Here is a 17715-nt window from a genome sequence, read left to right as displayed (position 1 = left end):
TCAATGTGCTTTGAATTGAATTTATTCGACACATGCAGCGTCCTGGCCGTCACGTAAGTTCAATGTAGCAAATTCCATGAACGGTCCCAAGCCTCTAGCCATGGCTGCAGGCTTGGGACTACTCGATTTGAGTGCGCGGAATCGCTTGCTGAGGCGTTTATTAATGTTCGGCGTATGCGCACGATCAACTCGTTTGAGCCCGCATGCGCGCGAGACAGCGGCGCTCAGTCACTGTTGACGCAACAACGTTCCGATCTGAACTGACAATGAACCGTGTTTGCGATGTTGATGTCGTCTCCTGTTCAAATCGGTGCCCGTGTGAAGGCTGCAATGTTATTGGTCGATTTATTTACTTTAGGAATTGCCAGCGTTCGTAACACCATAATAAAACGCTAAGCATTAAAGTATCATAACACGATAACTCGTTTAAATTACTCCGTGAACCATTAGTACATATTTAAGTGACATAATTCGCACAATGGATGATATTTACGCTACAAGAAATTGCATCTGGGCTCGTGATATAAGATTTCCTGAAATTCTCTTCAAATTATCTCAAGCAAATTCGAAAACTCTCACAAACCGGTCTCCTTCGAAACTCTCGGAAGAAATTTTTACCGAATCACAGAATGGTTTTCAAAATATTTCAGAAGAGTTTTGGGAATACCCGACAATTGAAAATTTCTGTCAGACTTATTGTTAATCGTCAAAATGTCAGCGAATTATCGCAGGACTTTGGCACAGTTGCGTCAAGAAATTGGGATTCTTCCGATTATTTGAGAAACCTTGAGAGAAATTTTTTCGCTGATAAATAACATAGTTTTGCATAATCACTTACTGAGTTAGATAACTGCTAACACAATATTCCAGGTGCAATGCACCAAGGGGATAAGTAATGAATGGGAATAATCTAATCTAGTTCCTCGCGTGCCGTTCTCATTGTACAGTCTTCCCTACAGGTAGCCGATGTCGTATAAATCACAATCAGACGTCAACCTCTTACATTTCTCTACGCTTTATCTTTTCACATGAATGCATGCATACAGAGAGTTGCATTCATTCAGATTGTTCAAGACTATTATGTATATCTTACATATTCAGACTGGGATAGAATATTTTGCCATGCAGTTGATTAATTGCAATGGTTTGCAAACTAAACGTATAAAAAACGTTGAGACTTTTTCATTCCAGGAATCTCGATGGTGTGGAATTACCCAAGAGGATAAGAATCCGCTCGGTGTAACCAGCCCGAAATTTCTCTCGTTTCTATAATGAAAAGCCGTGAGTGCTTTCAGAGCCAGAAATACCACAATCAATATTTCTGCTTTCTCCACTGATTGGCTTCCATGTATGTATCTATGCGGTAGTACGTATACCGCATGCCTTGTATTGCGGAATATCATTCAAGGTTTTTAAGTGCAAGTCGCAATTCTTATCTAGTATAACGATGCGATACAAGTATTAATTGAATTTGAGATCTCAAAGTCATGGAAATATCTTTCAGTCGACTCTAAAAAATTTTGTTCCTCCGGATATCCTCTGCGCAACTAAATACCTGAAGATTATAGAGTCTAGAATTCGGGATCCCAGTTTATCATCCACATAGAATTCAAAGTTATTCGAACTTACATCTGAAGTTTGGCTAAATGGTAGGGGTTTTCAGCATACACAGCATATTCACAATTCGACGTCGGTGTTGATTACAATTAACGAGCAGCTGGTTCTGAGAATCTGGGAGTAGCCGCCTAAACACCTTTCTAAACTTGGTCTCATGCATGCCTACAGAGAGTCAGCTTTTTTCTATTCCGATTCTAGCAGAGCCGGGATTAATACCGGTCACGCATAGCCGCAGCTTCCCCGGTGCAGCAGCCTCCCCCCCCCCTGCCCCGCCTCCATCGTGCCGCCCTTTTCTCCTCTTCCGCTGCAATCGCTGCAGCCACGGCGATAGGTGTACGTAAGGTGTTTCCCGGAGACGCCACCACGTGGATCTCGTGAGAACAACTCGAGGGCGATGAATAATAATGTGAAAAACCGTAACCGCTTGCAGGGCGTAAATCGGGTGCGGCAGCGCCCCGAGCGCCTTGGCATACCGGTTTTGTAACTAAATAAATACGCGTTATAGGCAGCAGGATATACCTGAACTCGTGTTACGCACGCCTATCTCTTTCTCTCTCTCGCTCTGTAATTAATGCCCGATAGTGTGAGTTAGCCAGGTTGCTCGCCTTGTGCGACCTCGCTACGTCATTCTAGTCGGCTATGGGCCTCAAGCTTCGGCCAACCGGCTTTCGACGAGAGGCGTACCACGGTGAAAAAGAGAAAAAGAAAGAGAGGGGCAAGGGAGAAAGGCAGCGATCAAGGCGCGATCTCTCACAGCTGTCTATCTACGATTCTTGGAATCGGAATTTCAATGCGTGCTCGTCACCCATAAATATACATAAATTGTATACGCTTATACCCGCAATTAAATATAACCGATGAGCAAAATGTGTACATAATTATTGATAGCCAGTGGCGCCGGGCCCATTCGACAGTCACCGGAGTAGCTGGTGACGTTTTATTGCTTTCCCGCAAAAAGAAGCTAACGTAACCTAATCTAACTTGCATATTGTCCACTTTTTAGAGCATATAAACACGAAGGAAGCATCGATGCCGAAAAAGTGTTCAAGCCGACGAGAGAGAGAGAGAGAGAGAGAGAGAGAGAGAGAGAGAGAGAGAGAGAGAGAGAGAGGGAGAGACGTAGTAAATTGGATGACCTCTCTTTCTACTATCTTTCTACGAGTGCGTTAGACAAAGAAAAAAATAGTCTTACTACTTCCCTCTGTGTGCCGATTTCCATTGACAGGAAAGGGTACACCAGGCTTCCTCCATGTCTATATCATCAAAGGTCTACTTCGAAAAGTATTGTCAGTACAAATTTCTGATAAAATGCTATCGATAATGCGTGATGCAGATGGTTAGGAAAAGATAATTGAGATCCTTGACGTGGGCGTGGTTGTGGCAGTGTGTCGTCGGAAGTAAACAACGACTGATCAGCTCGGGTCTATTTTACAAACATCAAGACACGGAAAGCAAGCGGAAACTTTCCGGTCTGCATTTTGTCACACGTGGTCGGCATTACCGAGTAAAATGTGAAACAAAAAATCGCTTTTATTATCAAGTATAAACTAATTATAAATATAAAGCATATTCTCAACTATTCAACGACTCGACTATTTTGTAGTTTTTGACACGAGGTGGCACAAAAAGTAGAATTTGTAGTATGTGCGTCAAGAAATTTCCATTGTATGCGCACTTGCCACGAAAATAAATATTGTAACACGTGCACCAAAGTCCCTCTTTGGTGCTTGCAATCGTGTGAGAAATGGCTCTTTTCACAAGGGTATGGGCTGCGCATGCGTAGATCGTTTATAGTCTCTGTTATACCCACTAGTTACTTCTTCGCACGCTATTTGAACACTTTACAATTAGTTACTTCTGGACGTGCTTCACAAACACCATAAAAAGGACCTTTTCTGCACTCTTGACAAAAAGTACATGTCACTCGTGCGAAGAAGCGGACTCTTGACGAAAGTTGCGGAGCTGGCAGCACTTGTATTCGTAACCTTCGTCAAAAGTCCATTTTCTTGCACCAGTACACAAAGTATTATACTGCCACGAGGTGACGTTTAATGAATTTGCGAAAGCCAGTAGGAATTTCTTCGCGTATTCTTTGAATGATTGTTTAGTCCCAGATACAATGAAATAACGGAACATAGGCCAACATAACCTGGGACGCAAAATCGGTGAAAGCAACACTCGTAATCAAACTCGAACAAAAAGAACGAGAGGGTAACAGAAACGATTATTATGAATCAACAATGGCATTCCTACCATTCTAAGAGAGAATTGTTTGTCCCGATTACTCATTTTTAGACTATACTTCTACACCATGACATGCTCGTATCATATTTCTCATCAAGTTTATTTCCAGTTTTGTGAATCTGCGTAATTATTCCGTGAAGCTACGTGATGAAACTTCTTATATTAGGAAACAGACTTCGACAGTTGTAAGTAAATCGGAAGAGGTCTCGAACGTGATTTGAACAGTAATTATGGAACGTTGTGGGCTTTTCTGAGAACTTTGTTCTTTACATGTATTGTTTTGTCGTTAGGTATGAAACTCGACCCTTTACTTCGATATGTGTGAGAATGTCGTCTTCTTTTTATTCTAGCCAATTAATAGGAAGCATTGTTAAAGCATGAATCATTTCACTCGATGATGTGTTTTTTAGTGACTGCAATATCTCAAAAACGACACAAACGATGCACTTCAAATTTGAATCCAGTATTCTTGGATGGTTGATTCTCTCTTCCGCAATCCGAAATTTTATTTTTTCAATTTTTAAACAAAATACCGACGATGTGAGGTGTTCTATTTTTCGTAAAAAATGTATGACTTTTCTAGTCAAGCACCAAAGAACTATGATGATTAAAATAAGGGATAAGCTATTAAAAAATACTACGTTCAAATTTGAAGAAAATCAGATTAGCCGTTTACAAATATCGTTGTCAAGATCATCGCGGGAGTTTGTCGGACAAACTGACAGACCGACATTTCTTTAAAAATCTGTTTTTCGGATTCTACAGGTTCGTAACGTAAAGATTTGTTCGAATTAGAAAACATGATTTTCTACGGAAACCAATACTTTGCTTACATCACCAAAGGCGATGAAAAGTTTTTAAAGAAATCACCAAATTGAATAATTGCTTGTCGAAGTAATAATTGCCAAAATTGTTCCACTCTTTCAACGGTCTACTCGTAGATATCCACTTCATATTCTGAAATCCTCCATCCAATCAGAGTTTTCCAGAGCCCTCTGTCGAATTTCTACTCTAATCATCACCTCGCGTACTATATTTCTTCAAACGCTTCATCGTTCCGATTCTCAGAGGATCGGACACCCACTCTGAAAACGTATAAAGTGGTTCCGCAGGCTCACCGCGCCTGCATTACTTCGTCGGCACTTCAATTGGACCTGGTCCACTCTGACTGGAAACCGATGTCCAGGAACTCGATTGCGCGGAGAAAAAAACCCCAATCACTTAACTTTTTAGTTAGTCCTCTCTTTTCTATTTTAGGCTCTCTCCATGTCGAACTTTAGGAGCCTTGTTCTTGTTTACTCGTGTACCGCTCACATATTATCTTTGAACTACTGCGTTACTGCAGATTGAGTGGTAAAGCTTCTCTCAAATTTGTAACATGGACGTACCTTTTTTTCTGCGTTTATTCGTTCTCCGGATCTAATTTTTCAACTGAGATCAGATCACTGAAAAAATGATGAAACTTTTTTCCAGTCTACTTTTTTGATCGACGTTTCTGCCCTTTTTGAGCCGCACTTTTTGAATCGTAAATTTTCTGGTTCATTTTCAGATCGGTAAAATTATCAGTAATGGATCGGTATTGTTGCACATTTATTGCTAGATACGTGACTTACATTATATAATTCTCTGATATTTTCAGGTCAAATTCCCAGTGTATTATAAGAATGATCTCTTCCGCTTCGCGGAAAAGGGATCAATATTTTCAATCTCAACGATGAGAACGTCCGTAATAATTAATACAAAGAACTGGGAAGGACTCCGGGTGCGATTTTATTTCCGTCTCGTAGAAATTTCTTGCGATGATCGTGATTAATTTATTATATAGCATCAAATTTTTCATTAGACTTTTCGTCAGAATTTCTCGTTATTTCGCAGAACCTTTATCGTCAGTCTTAAACTTTAGAATATTGTCCAAAATTCTTTTTTTAGATGACGACAGTTTGTCCGAATAACTGTAAATTACTATTCAATATTTCACAAATTACTAACGATTTTATTTTCGATGTCTTACCGTACACGTAATTATCCCGGAATTTCCGACTGTTATTCCAATCCTACTGTTAGAATTAATTGACACTTGCCTTTGGCGAAGAAAGTTGTTGTATTGTTGTCTCATTTCGGGATTTTGTTAAAAAAAATTTATAAGGAAACGTAAATAATTCTTACTGACATCGGAGATCTTGTGCATGTTATGATTGATGGTGAACGTGGAGACATTTTTCCAGAAATTTCATTTAGCTTTGAAATTAATTTCGCACAACCTCGTCGCAATTCATGTTACACCCGCACACATATCTATACATAATTGTCATTTCCGCGCAGTGGAATATGAGACGTCGTACGACATTCTTCCGCGTATAGTGATCCTTCCTCCTGTTCAACCACATTTGTACATTTTCGAGACAATTTTTATTTTTGAGAAACTTATTGAAGACAAATATGCCGTATCTTTTTTGTGACATAATTGTCATAACAATTCAAGAGCTGTTGAATTTTTTTTCCGTTGTAATAAATAATTGATTTCACAACGTTGCTAATTCGTAAAAAATCATTTACTTTAACACTTTGAGGGGTACATTTTCCTACTGAACAAATTTAGAAAATTATAGGCGAGCTATTAGTTTTCGGAGTCGCTGATTAGGATTTTGATGTAAAAATTACGAAATTCAGAATGGCGGCAATTTTCCGAAATTTCCACATTATTTTTGCGAAAACTAACGCGTGGAAAATTTTGAAAAAAAATTTATATTAGCAAACTGTGTGCGGAGAATACGTAAACAAAATTAGAAAAAAAACGATGCTTTTAACGTTAATTGTTCATAACAAACTTATAAATAAATAAATTATTACAACTTCGCACGAAATTTTAATTACTTAGGCATCCAATAGGCGAAAAAGTGTTTAAGGGCATATAAAAAGTGCAAAAATATATAAGAAATCTGAAAAAATACTAAGACTAAACAGGTACGTCGTATTGTCCCTTAAGCGGATTTTCCAATGAGCTTTTCCTAATAATTTTCTCCGCTATAAGCAAGAATTTGATACGCTGATTTTGAAAGTATCAGAATTACCATTACCACTTGTCAAGTTTTTTTGTCTGTTTCTCAGCAATTTAACGTTGATCTCTCTTGTACCAATTTTCCAACGAGACTTGCGTATTTTTTCGAAAATTCATCCGAATCCACAGTAAAAATAATATAACCCAGACGCACAAAGAATTCAATTTTTCATATCTTTTTCGTAGTGCATTATAAATAAGGTCACAGTTTTGATAAAAAAAAAACTCGAAATCAGTGACAAAAAATTTTCTCGACCGTATCGCGGCACGGAAAATCGCCAAAAATGTACAAAGCTTGACGGATCAAAGTCGCCATATTATATTTCACATTTTCCAGATTTTACCCGACGTGGGTTGCATCCCCAGGGAGACTAATCCCAGACACCCAACTAATCAGGGGGCTCGGCAACTGTCGGAGGTGATTTCCGCCGGGTGGCGTAGCACCAAAATTTTCCACCATCCCGAAAATTCCGGGCAATACTACCAGGAGTGCATGCAGCGCCGATGAATGGCGCCGGGGACTCCGTTCCCCGAAGGATCAGTAGGTACATGCTCACAATAACGATTCGCTTTTCCAGACCCAGACGACGCGATCTGGGGAAACCTCAAAAGTCTGCCAAAAATCGATACTTTATCTCACCTTAAAAAAATAATCTTTTGATAAATACTCACGGCGCGACTATCTCTCAATAAAATTAACTACACGAAGTATCGATTTTCATTCCATCAAATTTCTTAACCCTCTACAAAGTCTCTCCTTATCCAAAATTCGGATCTGAGTAATTTAGTGATTCGAGCATTTGATCCTGAAACAATATGTTTTTTCTTTAACTTTACAGTTTCCGACTTTTTTTTTGCCGTTTCGTCCCTCCTTGGGCTTTTATTTTTCATCGCAGAATGTTTATTACCCCAGAGATTTTCGATTTTCCCGTCAATGTTTTTGTTTTCGTTATGCTGTGTTATAAAATATCTTTGAAACTATTTTTTTTTCCAAAATACTGGACGATATTTCGAAGCGTGTTATCAATTCCATGTAAACTTTTCAACAGAAAATGTTAATTAGCGTTAACGTATTATTCTTCATATCGATGTTGACTGGATAAAAAATGAATTAAGAATTGAATGCCTGTAAGAAAGCCACTAAAATTTTCTCTCTTTTCCGTTTTGTTTCGTTCGGTTTTTAGTCGAGCCGAGATTCATCATAAGCTATCGTATAACGAGCGATAGAGCTTTCCAGGAATTTGGAATTTTCTCGGAAAACCTTTTCTCGAATATCAGGAGAATAAACCAAGCGTGAAAGCGATCGACAGAAACTGAAAACGCGTAGGCACAGTTTGCGTGTAAAAGGTTTGCCTGTCTGTTGGAACCCTCGAAGCATAAATTGCCTGTGCAGGTATACTTATAGGTACCCTCATACCTTCCCTGTAAACTCCGATTCAACCCAAAAATTTTGTCGAGGGTAGCAGGCGGTCAGAAACGGCTGGACAGCTACCGTATCCTTCAGGAATTATCTTATTTCCGGGAATCGAGGGTCAAATTATACGGTATTGAATACCTAAAACAAAATGAACAAAATTGTGAGGCCGTGGGTAAAATTATTTTTTCTCTTCTTTTTCACTCTCTCTCTCTGCCTCTTCTAATGCAACTGATTATTACGTACAGTTCCGATCGAATACACAACAGTGTAAAGTGTTTTAATCAAGCTTGATATGATTATGATTACGGTGTTGTAGATTTCAAGTCTCGTGTCAAATATGCGTAATTAATTGTAAGTAATGTAAAAGATACGAAATGCAGGCCTACTAACACGAAATTTCTTTCGATATACTCGTATAACATGTATATTGGAGTGTTGTTCGAAAAAATAATTTACAAATTTCCATCGCGGCACCCTCTGAAAAGTTTATTTGGGCTGAAAGAAAGATTCTCTCCAAAGATGAGCGTTCTACGTTACGTTTAAGATGGTGCTCATTCGATTTTTCTAAAAAGCCAGGACAGAAATTCACGAAAAAATTATTTTTTGGTTCAACACCCTAATGCACATCCTAATGCAAATTCAAAATGACGAGCTAACGTGTGAAGGTTAGTTCAATTTTCAGCCCTTCAACGGTTCTTTTATCGTTTCTTTTTCATTCTTCGCTGGCACCTGAAAAATGTGTTAAGTTAGATAATTAGTATGTAACATGATAACTGAAATACTTTTTCCAATATCTTCACGTGATGAAAGTTATTGTAGGTCTAAAAATTAGAACCAGCCTTTGGTTAATCATAACGTTCTCTACACAATTTCAAATCTGCATTATTGGCATTCAGGTTTTATAGGTATTTGTTACGACTGGATTCGTAATCGATCCCATAATCCAAAAAGTTCCGCGAAACCGTTGAATTTGATACCTATATTAGTCGGATACAATTTTCTTACGGGAATTTCGATACAGATGGACAATTTTTGAAAGGACAACGGAGGGGTTGACCTATTTTCCTTGGTCATGAATATCTTGCGCTCTGCTCAATTTGCACCCCTCAAAATGTTACTCCCTGAAAATCGAAATGGGAACGAATTTCCCTAACCATTAGGAGGCCATGTGCGACCAGAAGCCGAGCAGCGAAACCCTCATCCCTAGGGACCCTACTCCAGGTTTAACCCCGCGTATCAGGAGCATGAGAACGATAGTTGTCGTTTTATGAAAGCTGAGCTGCAGATGCAAGAGTTCGACAAAGTCAAGTGTGTGTCAATTTCTTTTTAACACTTTTGAAATTTCGAAATCCTGGATTACAGTTAGCAAAAATTTGGCTCAATGATGATGAAGTTACAGGAAAAGTATTACATAAATCTGGCTGAGGTCAAGGATAATATTATTCACCAAATTAGAGTGATCTGAAATTAAGCTTTGCGAAACTTGACCGTATCGAAGTTCACGCTTCACGTAGGATTTTTATCACCAAACAATCGGAAAATTTGGTAAATTGAATAAGTCTGAATCTCATTTTCTACGTCCAGCGCACTAACGAATAATTTGAAAAATCGATGCTAAGCTTACAATAATGTTCCACAAACTGACGGTCAATAATAAAGACTCACAACTGTTTCATAGACTGCAAATAAAGTGAATTGATTTTTATCATGTAACTTTGACGGTAGATTGATTTTAGGTTATTGGAAGAATCACTGTGGATGTTTTGTTAATTTTTTCTTTACTTTACCCACCAATTTGTGCTAAAATTGTGTTAAAAAAGATACGTCCCTGTTATTATCGGGTCAAGAGGTAACGGCGATATGGATTCCCGAGGGATATTACATTGTCCTGGAATCCTGATGGAAGTTTCAGAAATCCGCATGCACCGCAGCAACGAATTTTCCTATCCTCCGTCTCTGCACCAACCCTTTGCAGTCCGTCTCGGTTCATCGACCGGGAAAATTCCCTCGGGAATTTACCTTCCTCTCCAGGTGCTTAACCTCCTCAGAAAATTCCGCAATTTTCACCCCCTCTAGTTTCCTGGATTCCTAACCAAAAGGTTTTCAAATTTTCTCTAATTCCGTACATTTCGCGGATAAATGAGTTTACTTTGCACGCTTTTCTCTGTCCGTATTGTATTTTCGTGAAGACTCTGCAACTCGAACGTGAATCTCTGATTTTTTTCATGTTTCCTTATATATTCTCCACTCTTCTGCCTATTATTCTTCCCAGTCTTCCCTCTCAGTTTAATCTGCACATTTAGAATGCAGCTTACAGGCTGATTCAAAGGGAACGTTGCGGATTGAACAAATTGGCTGTCACACAGATTCCTATTTTATCGATCTCCTTTTCACTATCAGTAAGATATCGGCAGTGCGAAAACAAAATTCAAACAAACATAGTATGATGTAGATGCTTTGAGGTATTCTCAAAATGATCATCCGTAGATTTCAACATTCTTTCAACTTCCTCAAAAATTCTGTATAGTTAGAAACAAAAAAGTTGTTGTCAAAATTTTGCAGAATCAAGCAATGTAAAAATTCTTGGAATTTTTGTACCACCGAGTTACGAAAAATTGATTTCCTTCGATCAGTTTTATTGTTAGGTTTAGTTATTTTACTCTCAATTTTAAAACTAGTCAGAATTATTTATAAGCGGCGTGATTTAGCAGGACTGCAGAAAGTAGAGCTTCATTTTTTCATACCACCCTGATTATCGGGGGATCTTTTATTCTTTTCCCAAATCGCTACTCCATACTTTACTTATTTCTTCCTTACCGTAACATTTTCAAAATCCGTTCTTGTTTTAACTGTCGGTATAATGTTTCTGAAATATGACCATCTTTTCGTAATTCCACTTTAATATTTTTCGAAGATCACGTTATATATCTAGAAAATCTTTTTTATTTTTATATATGAAATTTATATTTGAAGAGTGAAACCCATTCTCTAATTCTTCCATTTTCTATGTAGAAATATTTACTCAAAAAAATTGTCCAATGCAGTAAAAACGGAATTACTATTCCTGCCTAAGAATGTTTTTCCATTAGATTTTCATCGCACAAATTATCTTTTTTCAATGACAATGGGATTCTTTTACCTCAAGTGGCGGGGAATGAAAAACCAAAAGAGAATATAATCGAATTTCGAAAAGTTTGACTCAATCGATGTCATGTCACAAGGTCCCGGATTTTCTCCCGGGAATTTCTGAGAACGGGCGAAGGAATCGGGCGGCTTACTGTACTCAAAGTTCGACGCGAAGAAGCAGGAGAGAAAATCGGGACAGCGTTGAAGGAAAACGGGGGGGGAGGAGGAACGGGAGAATGGAAAAAAAATTTCAATTTGCCCGAAAATCCGGGACTTTTAAACCAGGGTAACATGACAGAGGCCAGGTGGTTTCTTTCCTTTTGGACTAGAGGCAGGGGATTGGTGGGGGACACGAAAACAACTACAGATCCTGAAGGAATGTTCACCCTGTGACGGAGAAAGGGAAAGCGCGGGTGGTTAACAGGGGAACAAAATGAGAAGAGGTAAACCATACAGGCTTCCAAATCGTTGCGGAAATATTACGGGGTCTCACAATTCGACCAAAGACAATTTCCAATTGAAAATTTAGCCAGAAAAAATTTATATAATTATTCTTACTGTCTTGCTTTCATTTTATACCTTAATCGAAGAATACATATATTATGGTTATTGGTACGAAATGAAAATTAAGTTTTACAGGTGTAACCGCAGAAAAGATATAATATGTTATTTTTTTTTTTTTTTGTTTTTTTTTTCTCGGAAATATTGCAACAAATTGATATCGTTGTGACAATAAATATATTGCAAGGCGGTATTTAGTTGATAAAAATCTAGTAAATTATACATGTATAAGGTAAATCAGATTTGTGGAATTTTGGAAGGAAATTTATTTAATAATTATTTGCAGCATGGTATTTCTGGGTATAAGCAGCTTTTCTTGAATTTAGTACCTACATTCTGTTTGAAGTATAAAAATATCAATTTGAAAGAACAGAATGCGTACGTAAAATTGCATGTATAGTTCTCTACGGAATAGGTAACAATTTCTCTTTTTTTCGTATGTAAGAAGTTATTAGCAATTTTACTCTTGCAAGATACTCGATCTAAAAAGGAAATATCATTTCGGTACGAACGAAGCAAATTATAATTTCTACTTTTAGACAACAATCAATAATTCTTAAACCGTTTTCTGCATTCTTACATTCATTCCAGTTTTCTATTATCCAAGACGATCAGAACTTACCGCCCAATTTGCACAAGATTTGCATAAAAAAGATATAATTCGCCAGACCAGTAAATTTAATTGTTGATATAGAGACGGTAAAAGAATTTGTTGCAACAGCAACAATTTTTAAAGCTTAACTAACAGGTTTGTTACATTTGGAAATCCACCCGGCGATAATTGCAAAATCTTTGTTATTGTGAAAAATCTCACACTAAAATCTGAAATTCTTGCCGTATCCGATATCAATGTTAAAAGTTGCTGGTTTAGCGAATTACTTTTTTCCGTGTAGCTTTTGAAACGGCTGCGAGACGCCTAAATAGACGTGAGATCTTTGATTCAGACGTAGCTAACGATAAGCCAAATCTTGTTGCAGGGTGTTTCATCCCTCCAGGAATTCGAGGCTAGAAACGCGCGGGTTCTTACCAGGAGTCCATCATCTAGGAGCTTCCTTTGCCAGAATCTCTACCGCCCGTGACGACGTTGCGAAGTTATTCAATGCGCAAGCTCGAGGGGTCGCAGGAGCGTCGAAGGTGCTCGTGGGTTCAGCCACAGACGCAGGATTAGGTGGGGATGCGAATACTACCAACGTGTATCGGAAAACTTGCCTTTCGACGGAAGAGGGGTGAAAATTCTCGAGGAATGGGTGAAATGCATGGTATATTTAGACACAACGCGAGTCGTTAGATGAAGGATCTACACTGAGAAAAATTTCATTTGTCATAGTAACTAGAATAATTCAGTAAAACAGGTATCGTTAAAAAAAACTGTTTGAATATTGTTGGAATTACGAAAAACGAGGTTCACGTAACCATTTTGCGCTATTGGCGATCCTTTTTTGGTATAATAATTGCAACGCAAAATCGATTTGTTCGGTTTACTGTACTTTTTTAGTTAAACAAGGCTTTAATGTCAATTTGTTCTTGTACAAGCATTAAATTTTCGCAACAGTTATAATTCAGTGTAGATACTAGACTTTATGGTAACAGCTACAAAACTAATTTTCATTTTGTACCTGGAACTGTATTTTTCGATTGTGGTAAGAAATGAAAATAGTTATGGACTGAGCGGTAACCGTAACTAAAAATTGCTCACAGTGTATGAATTGTTATTCTATTTTGTCAGTTTGTTTCGAAGCATAGTCGACAGACAAACATTCATTCTAAATATTACAACTGATTTAGAAAACCGAGTGAAACAAAAGTAAAGAATTGTTGCAATACGGTTCTAAGATTCTTTTGCTGATCGGTTTCTGTATTTATTTTTCTTTTGAAGTAATTTCCACATTTGGTCACATTTTGACGAAATTCTTTCAGCTATTCTGCATATTTCTGTATTTTTCGAGTTGGATTTACTGTTTCGGCATCAAGATCCCTTGACTTCGATCTGAGTGTAGTTTTTCTTCATATTATACCGCAACTGTATCATAATACTTATATTTAGGGGAAATGAATAGTTTCTATAATTAGTATAAGGCGTTAATCCTTAATGACTTACGTTGAGATAGATTTTTTTTACTTGAAAAGTTCTTGTGTTAGCATTAGATACTCGTTATTATACTCTTCCCCCAATTCCTTCGAACATAACTGCAGAAGTTTATAGGTTAATAATTTCGACTAAAATTCTGTACTTTTCACTATCGAATCCTGGATCCTTGCGTGCTTAAGATGAAACAGAGTCGAAACTGGGTAATCAGCTGATCGTTTTAGGCCCATTAACCGGGCATCAAGGCATAGAAAACATCGTGCAAGCCGTTGGACAATTATTTTGTGACATTGAGTCGATGTAACGTGAAATACGCGATGAAAATCCACTTTGATAATTAAATGCGAGCCAGTTAGCTGAGAGTATGGACTTACCCAAGATGGCGTCTCCTGAATTCAAAGATACCAACAAGCAATAATTAAAAATTAATAGATAATATCTACAGTTACTTTCGGTAAGTGGATTACATCGGTAACAATTTGAGTCTAACAGTACCTAATAAGTACCTGCTGAAAAAGTTCGACAGAACATGAAAGTTTCTGATAAGCATATAAAAGTATGAGAGTCACAAGGTCAACAGATTCGTGATTTTGTAGCTCGTTTCTGAACCCTGTTCGATGATATTTTCTAAAACCAAATCGTGGTCGATTAAATCCTACTTATAACCTTTTAAGCAGAGATACACCGACTCCTTAATTAGTTTCCGCAAAAATTTGGCGGACGTCTGTTTTTTGGTGACTGATTGAACATATCCAGCGACAGCAGCACCGGCATCGTCATAAGTAGCAACAGGGAACGAGGATCTTCGATTCCCATATAAACCAAGCTTACGTCTCAGCTGGACGAAGTTATACGAGGACATAACACATCGCGTAATATCGCGAACGTTAAACGGCCGTATAGAGTATAATATAACGCGAAACGAGCAGCAACGGTGTAAATCCGCAGCCATGCTGTGCCGGTGCACGAAGTGTCGTAAAACCTGGTAAAACGGCCATCCTCGCACCCTGAGCGGTGCACCGACCTCAAACGTCGAATCCCGCACCCAGGTCGCCCGGGTCCTCGGGATCTCGGCTCGGCAAAGCTCTGCAGCTTTATTACACGGGGTAAATTCGATAAGGAAAAAAATCGACAGCAAATGGGAAACAGGGGAGTGGCTGACGGAAGGAGTATGCTTACCGACGTTTCATCTGAATTAGCAAGAAGAATTTCTATTCCGTACGTACCTGGAGATTTCTGTGAAACTTACCGCTCAACGCCCTCCTTGTTGGAAGTACCGAAGCTACCATGCGCGGTGAAATGTATATTTCCGAGGTATGGAGCTAAATGTAGGCGTGGGGGAGGGGGGTTAATTTGGACTAACGTAAAATAACAACGGTAAACTTTTCAGTCTACTCTGTACAAAGTACACTTCCGTTTCACTTTCACGTACCGAAAGTTGCTTTTCTGCAGTCGATAAAGGTTGGTGAATTCGTTTATCAGATGGTCAGGATCTAATTCTGCAGCTGAATATGGATTATAGCCACATCGTCCAAGTGATCTTGCAGCATCGTTGATATTCAAGTAATTGAGACAAAATTCAAATTTTCGAAACTGCAAATATGTGAAATGTGATATTCTACAAGAATTAAATTTTGAGGTGTGTTTCGGTTATACTGATAAGGAAAGTACCTGAGGTGTATTTCGCCGATTTTCTTGATTCTTTTTGAGATATGATTCAGTAAATCAATAAGCACAGGACATGAATTTTTTCATGTACCAATTCAGTCGTTTAAAGGGGCAAAAAATCCTTCAAAGTTTCTGCCTAGATATCGATTTTTTAGAATTGTTTAATAATTATGTAAATTTTTTTTTAATCAACCCATTGTACAATGTAATTTACATGTTTTTTTTTTAAGTCTAGAGGCTGTATTTCTTGTTTTTCGAAGGTAAACCTTAAAAGCTGTTTTAGCCCCTTAAATGGCCTAATTGTCATGTAGAAATAGAGGTGTCCGATATACGTGGCTTTATACCGTAAAGCAAAATGCTCAAAAGAAAAAAATCCTCAGCCTGTGTGTAAATTCGCGCCCTCAGCTCGAAGAATAAGTTGAATTGTCGCGAGGAAAAAGTGTAGACTACGAATTAGCATCTAGGTTGAGGATTCTTTTCATTAGTTTCGGATGTTGTATGTGTCTTAAATTACGAATCCGGACTCCATATAGATTTGCCCAGACGAGTTTCGTTTCAAAAATTTTGATTTCGAAAGTTCGAAAAATGAGGGTGCCCTCGTGACGAATGAATAAAGAACGCGAAGCGTCCCCAATAATGGATCTTGAACGAGATCCTGCCGAGTGATTGTGGACACAAGAAGCAGCCGAGATGCGAGCGGTACAACCGAAAGGAGTTTTTTTTGCCGATTCATTATTACACATTAGCTGGGAACAAGAAATCCTGCGCCTGACTCGAAAAGAGTCCGAGGTGTTTAGAAATACACTCCGTAGGCATGTGTCACGTTCTGGTAAGACGTAACCGAGGATCCGAGGCCTTTTCTCATTTGGTTCAGACCGCTTTTTTGTTATGTTTTCGTGGTTCGCCTACCTTTTGGCTTCGCGGAATTGAGCCATCATGCAGAGGGATCACAATTAGCTACCCGTCGCGCATGGATGCCGCTGATCCGCTGTACGAGGAAAGAAGAGGAGAGGAAAGAGGTGGAGGAATTTGGAGAACTCTCCCACGCGGACCATTATTCCTTGAACACATAGGTGTATGTATGTACATATACATAGACGGACATGAGCCTTCTCCGATGAAAGGGACTCTTCTCTCAGCGGAGAAAACACGAGGGGAAGGTTCGGGTTCCAGGAATGTAAGCGTACCTTCTCATGCGGGGGCTGAAGTGAACGAGAACTTGATGGATCAAAGCGACACGAGGCGACGTTACGACGTGGTTCCAATTCCCGGACACAGCCTTTCTGGAACTGGGAGTCCACTTCCCGTATCGCAATCTGATTTCACAGGACACGGCAAAAGCGGCTTATCTCGGTGAAATGATTTTGTAACGAATCTTCAAATCCCGTTCAATGGACCTGCGATGAACTGTCTTTCAGGTCTTGTGAAATGTTTATGTTGAATTTTGTCAACACTGAATATGCAGATATTAAAAACTGACCGATGAGGACTACTATAAATACAAGTTTGAAAATTTAGCATCACGTAGTGTTGGATTGACACCGAAAGATACTGTCTACATAGAAGTTCGCATCGAAATTTTTCTTACAGTGTAACTCACAGTCTCATTATGCCTGTAAAGAAGTCTTTCAAATTTTGTCACGAAACCCGTGAAATCGCATGAATTATATGTTTGTGTAGTAATTATTCAAAGTGATTTGTACTCCTTGATCCAATATAATTTTGAGGGAAATGTTAAAAAAAAATATATGTCCACAATGGCGTATTCACATTACGTTTGAGTAGAGATTTCAAACAGTTACGTATTAGATTTGATTCGAGTGACAATTTGACTTGAGGTGAATTCAAATGACTGAGTAAATATACGCATAACTTGAAATGACAGGATGTAACTCCGAGTGATTTGAAGTTACTTCGAGTGTTTTTTTATGAATACCA

Source organism: Neodiprion fabricii, chromosome 5 (assembly GCF_021155785.1).
Source record: "Neodiprion fabricii isolate iyNeoFabr1 chromosome 5, iyNeoFabr1.1, whole genome shotgun sequence".
Classification (NCBI taxonomy): domain Eukaryota; kingdom Metazoa; phylum Arthropoda; class Insecta; order Hymenoptera; family Diprionidae; genus Neodiprion; species Neodiprion fabricii.
Note: the sequence above shows the minus strand (reverse complement) of the source record.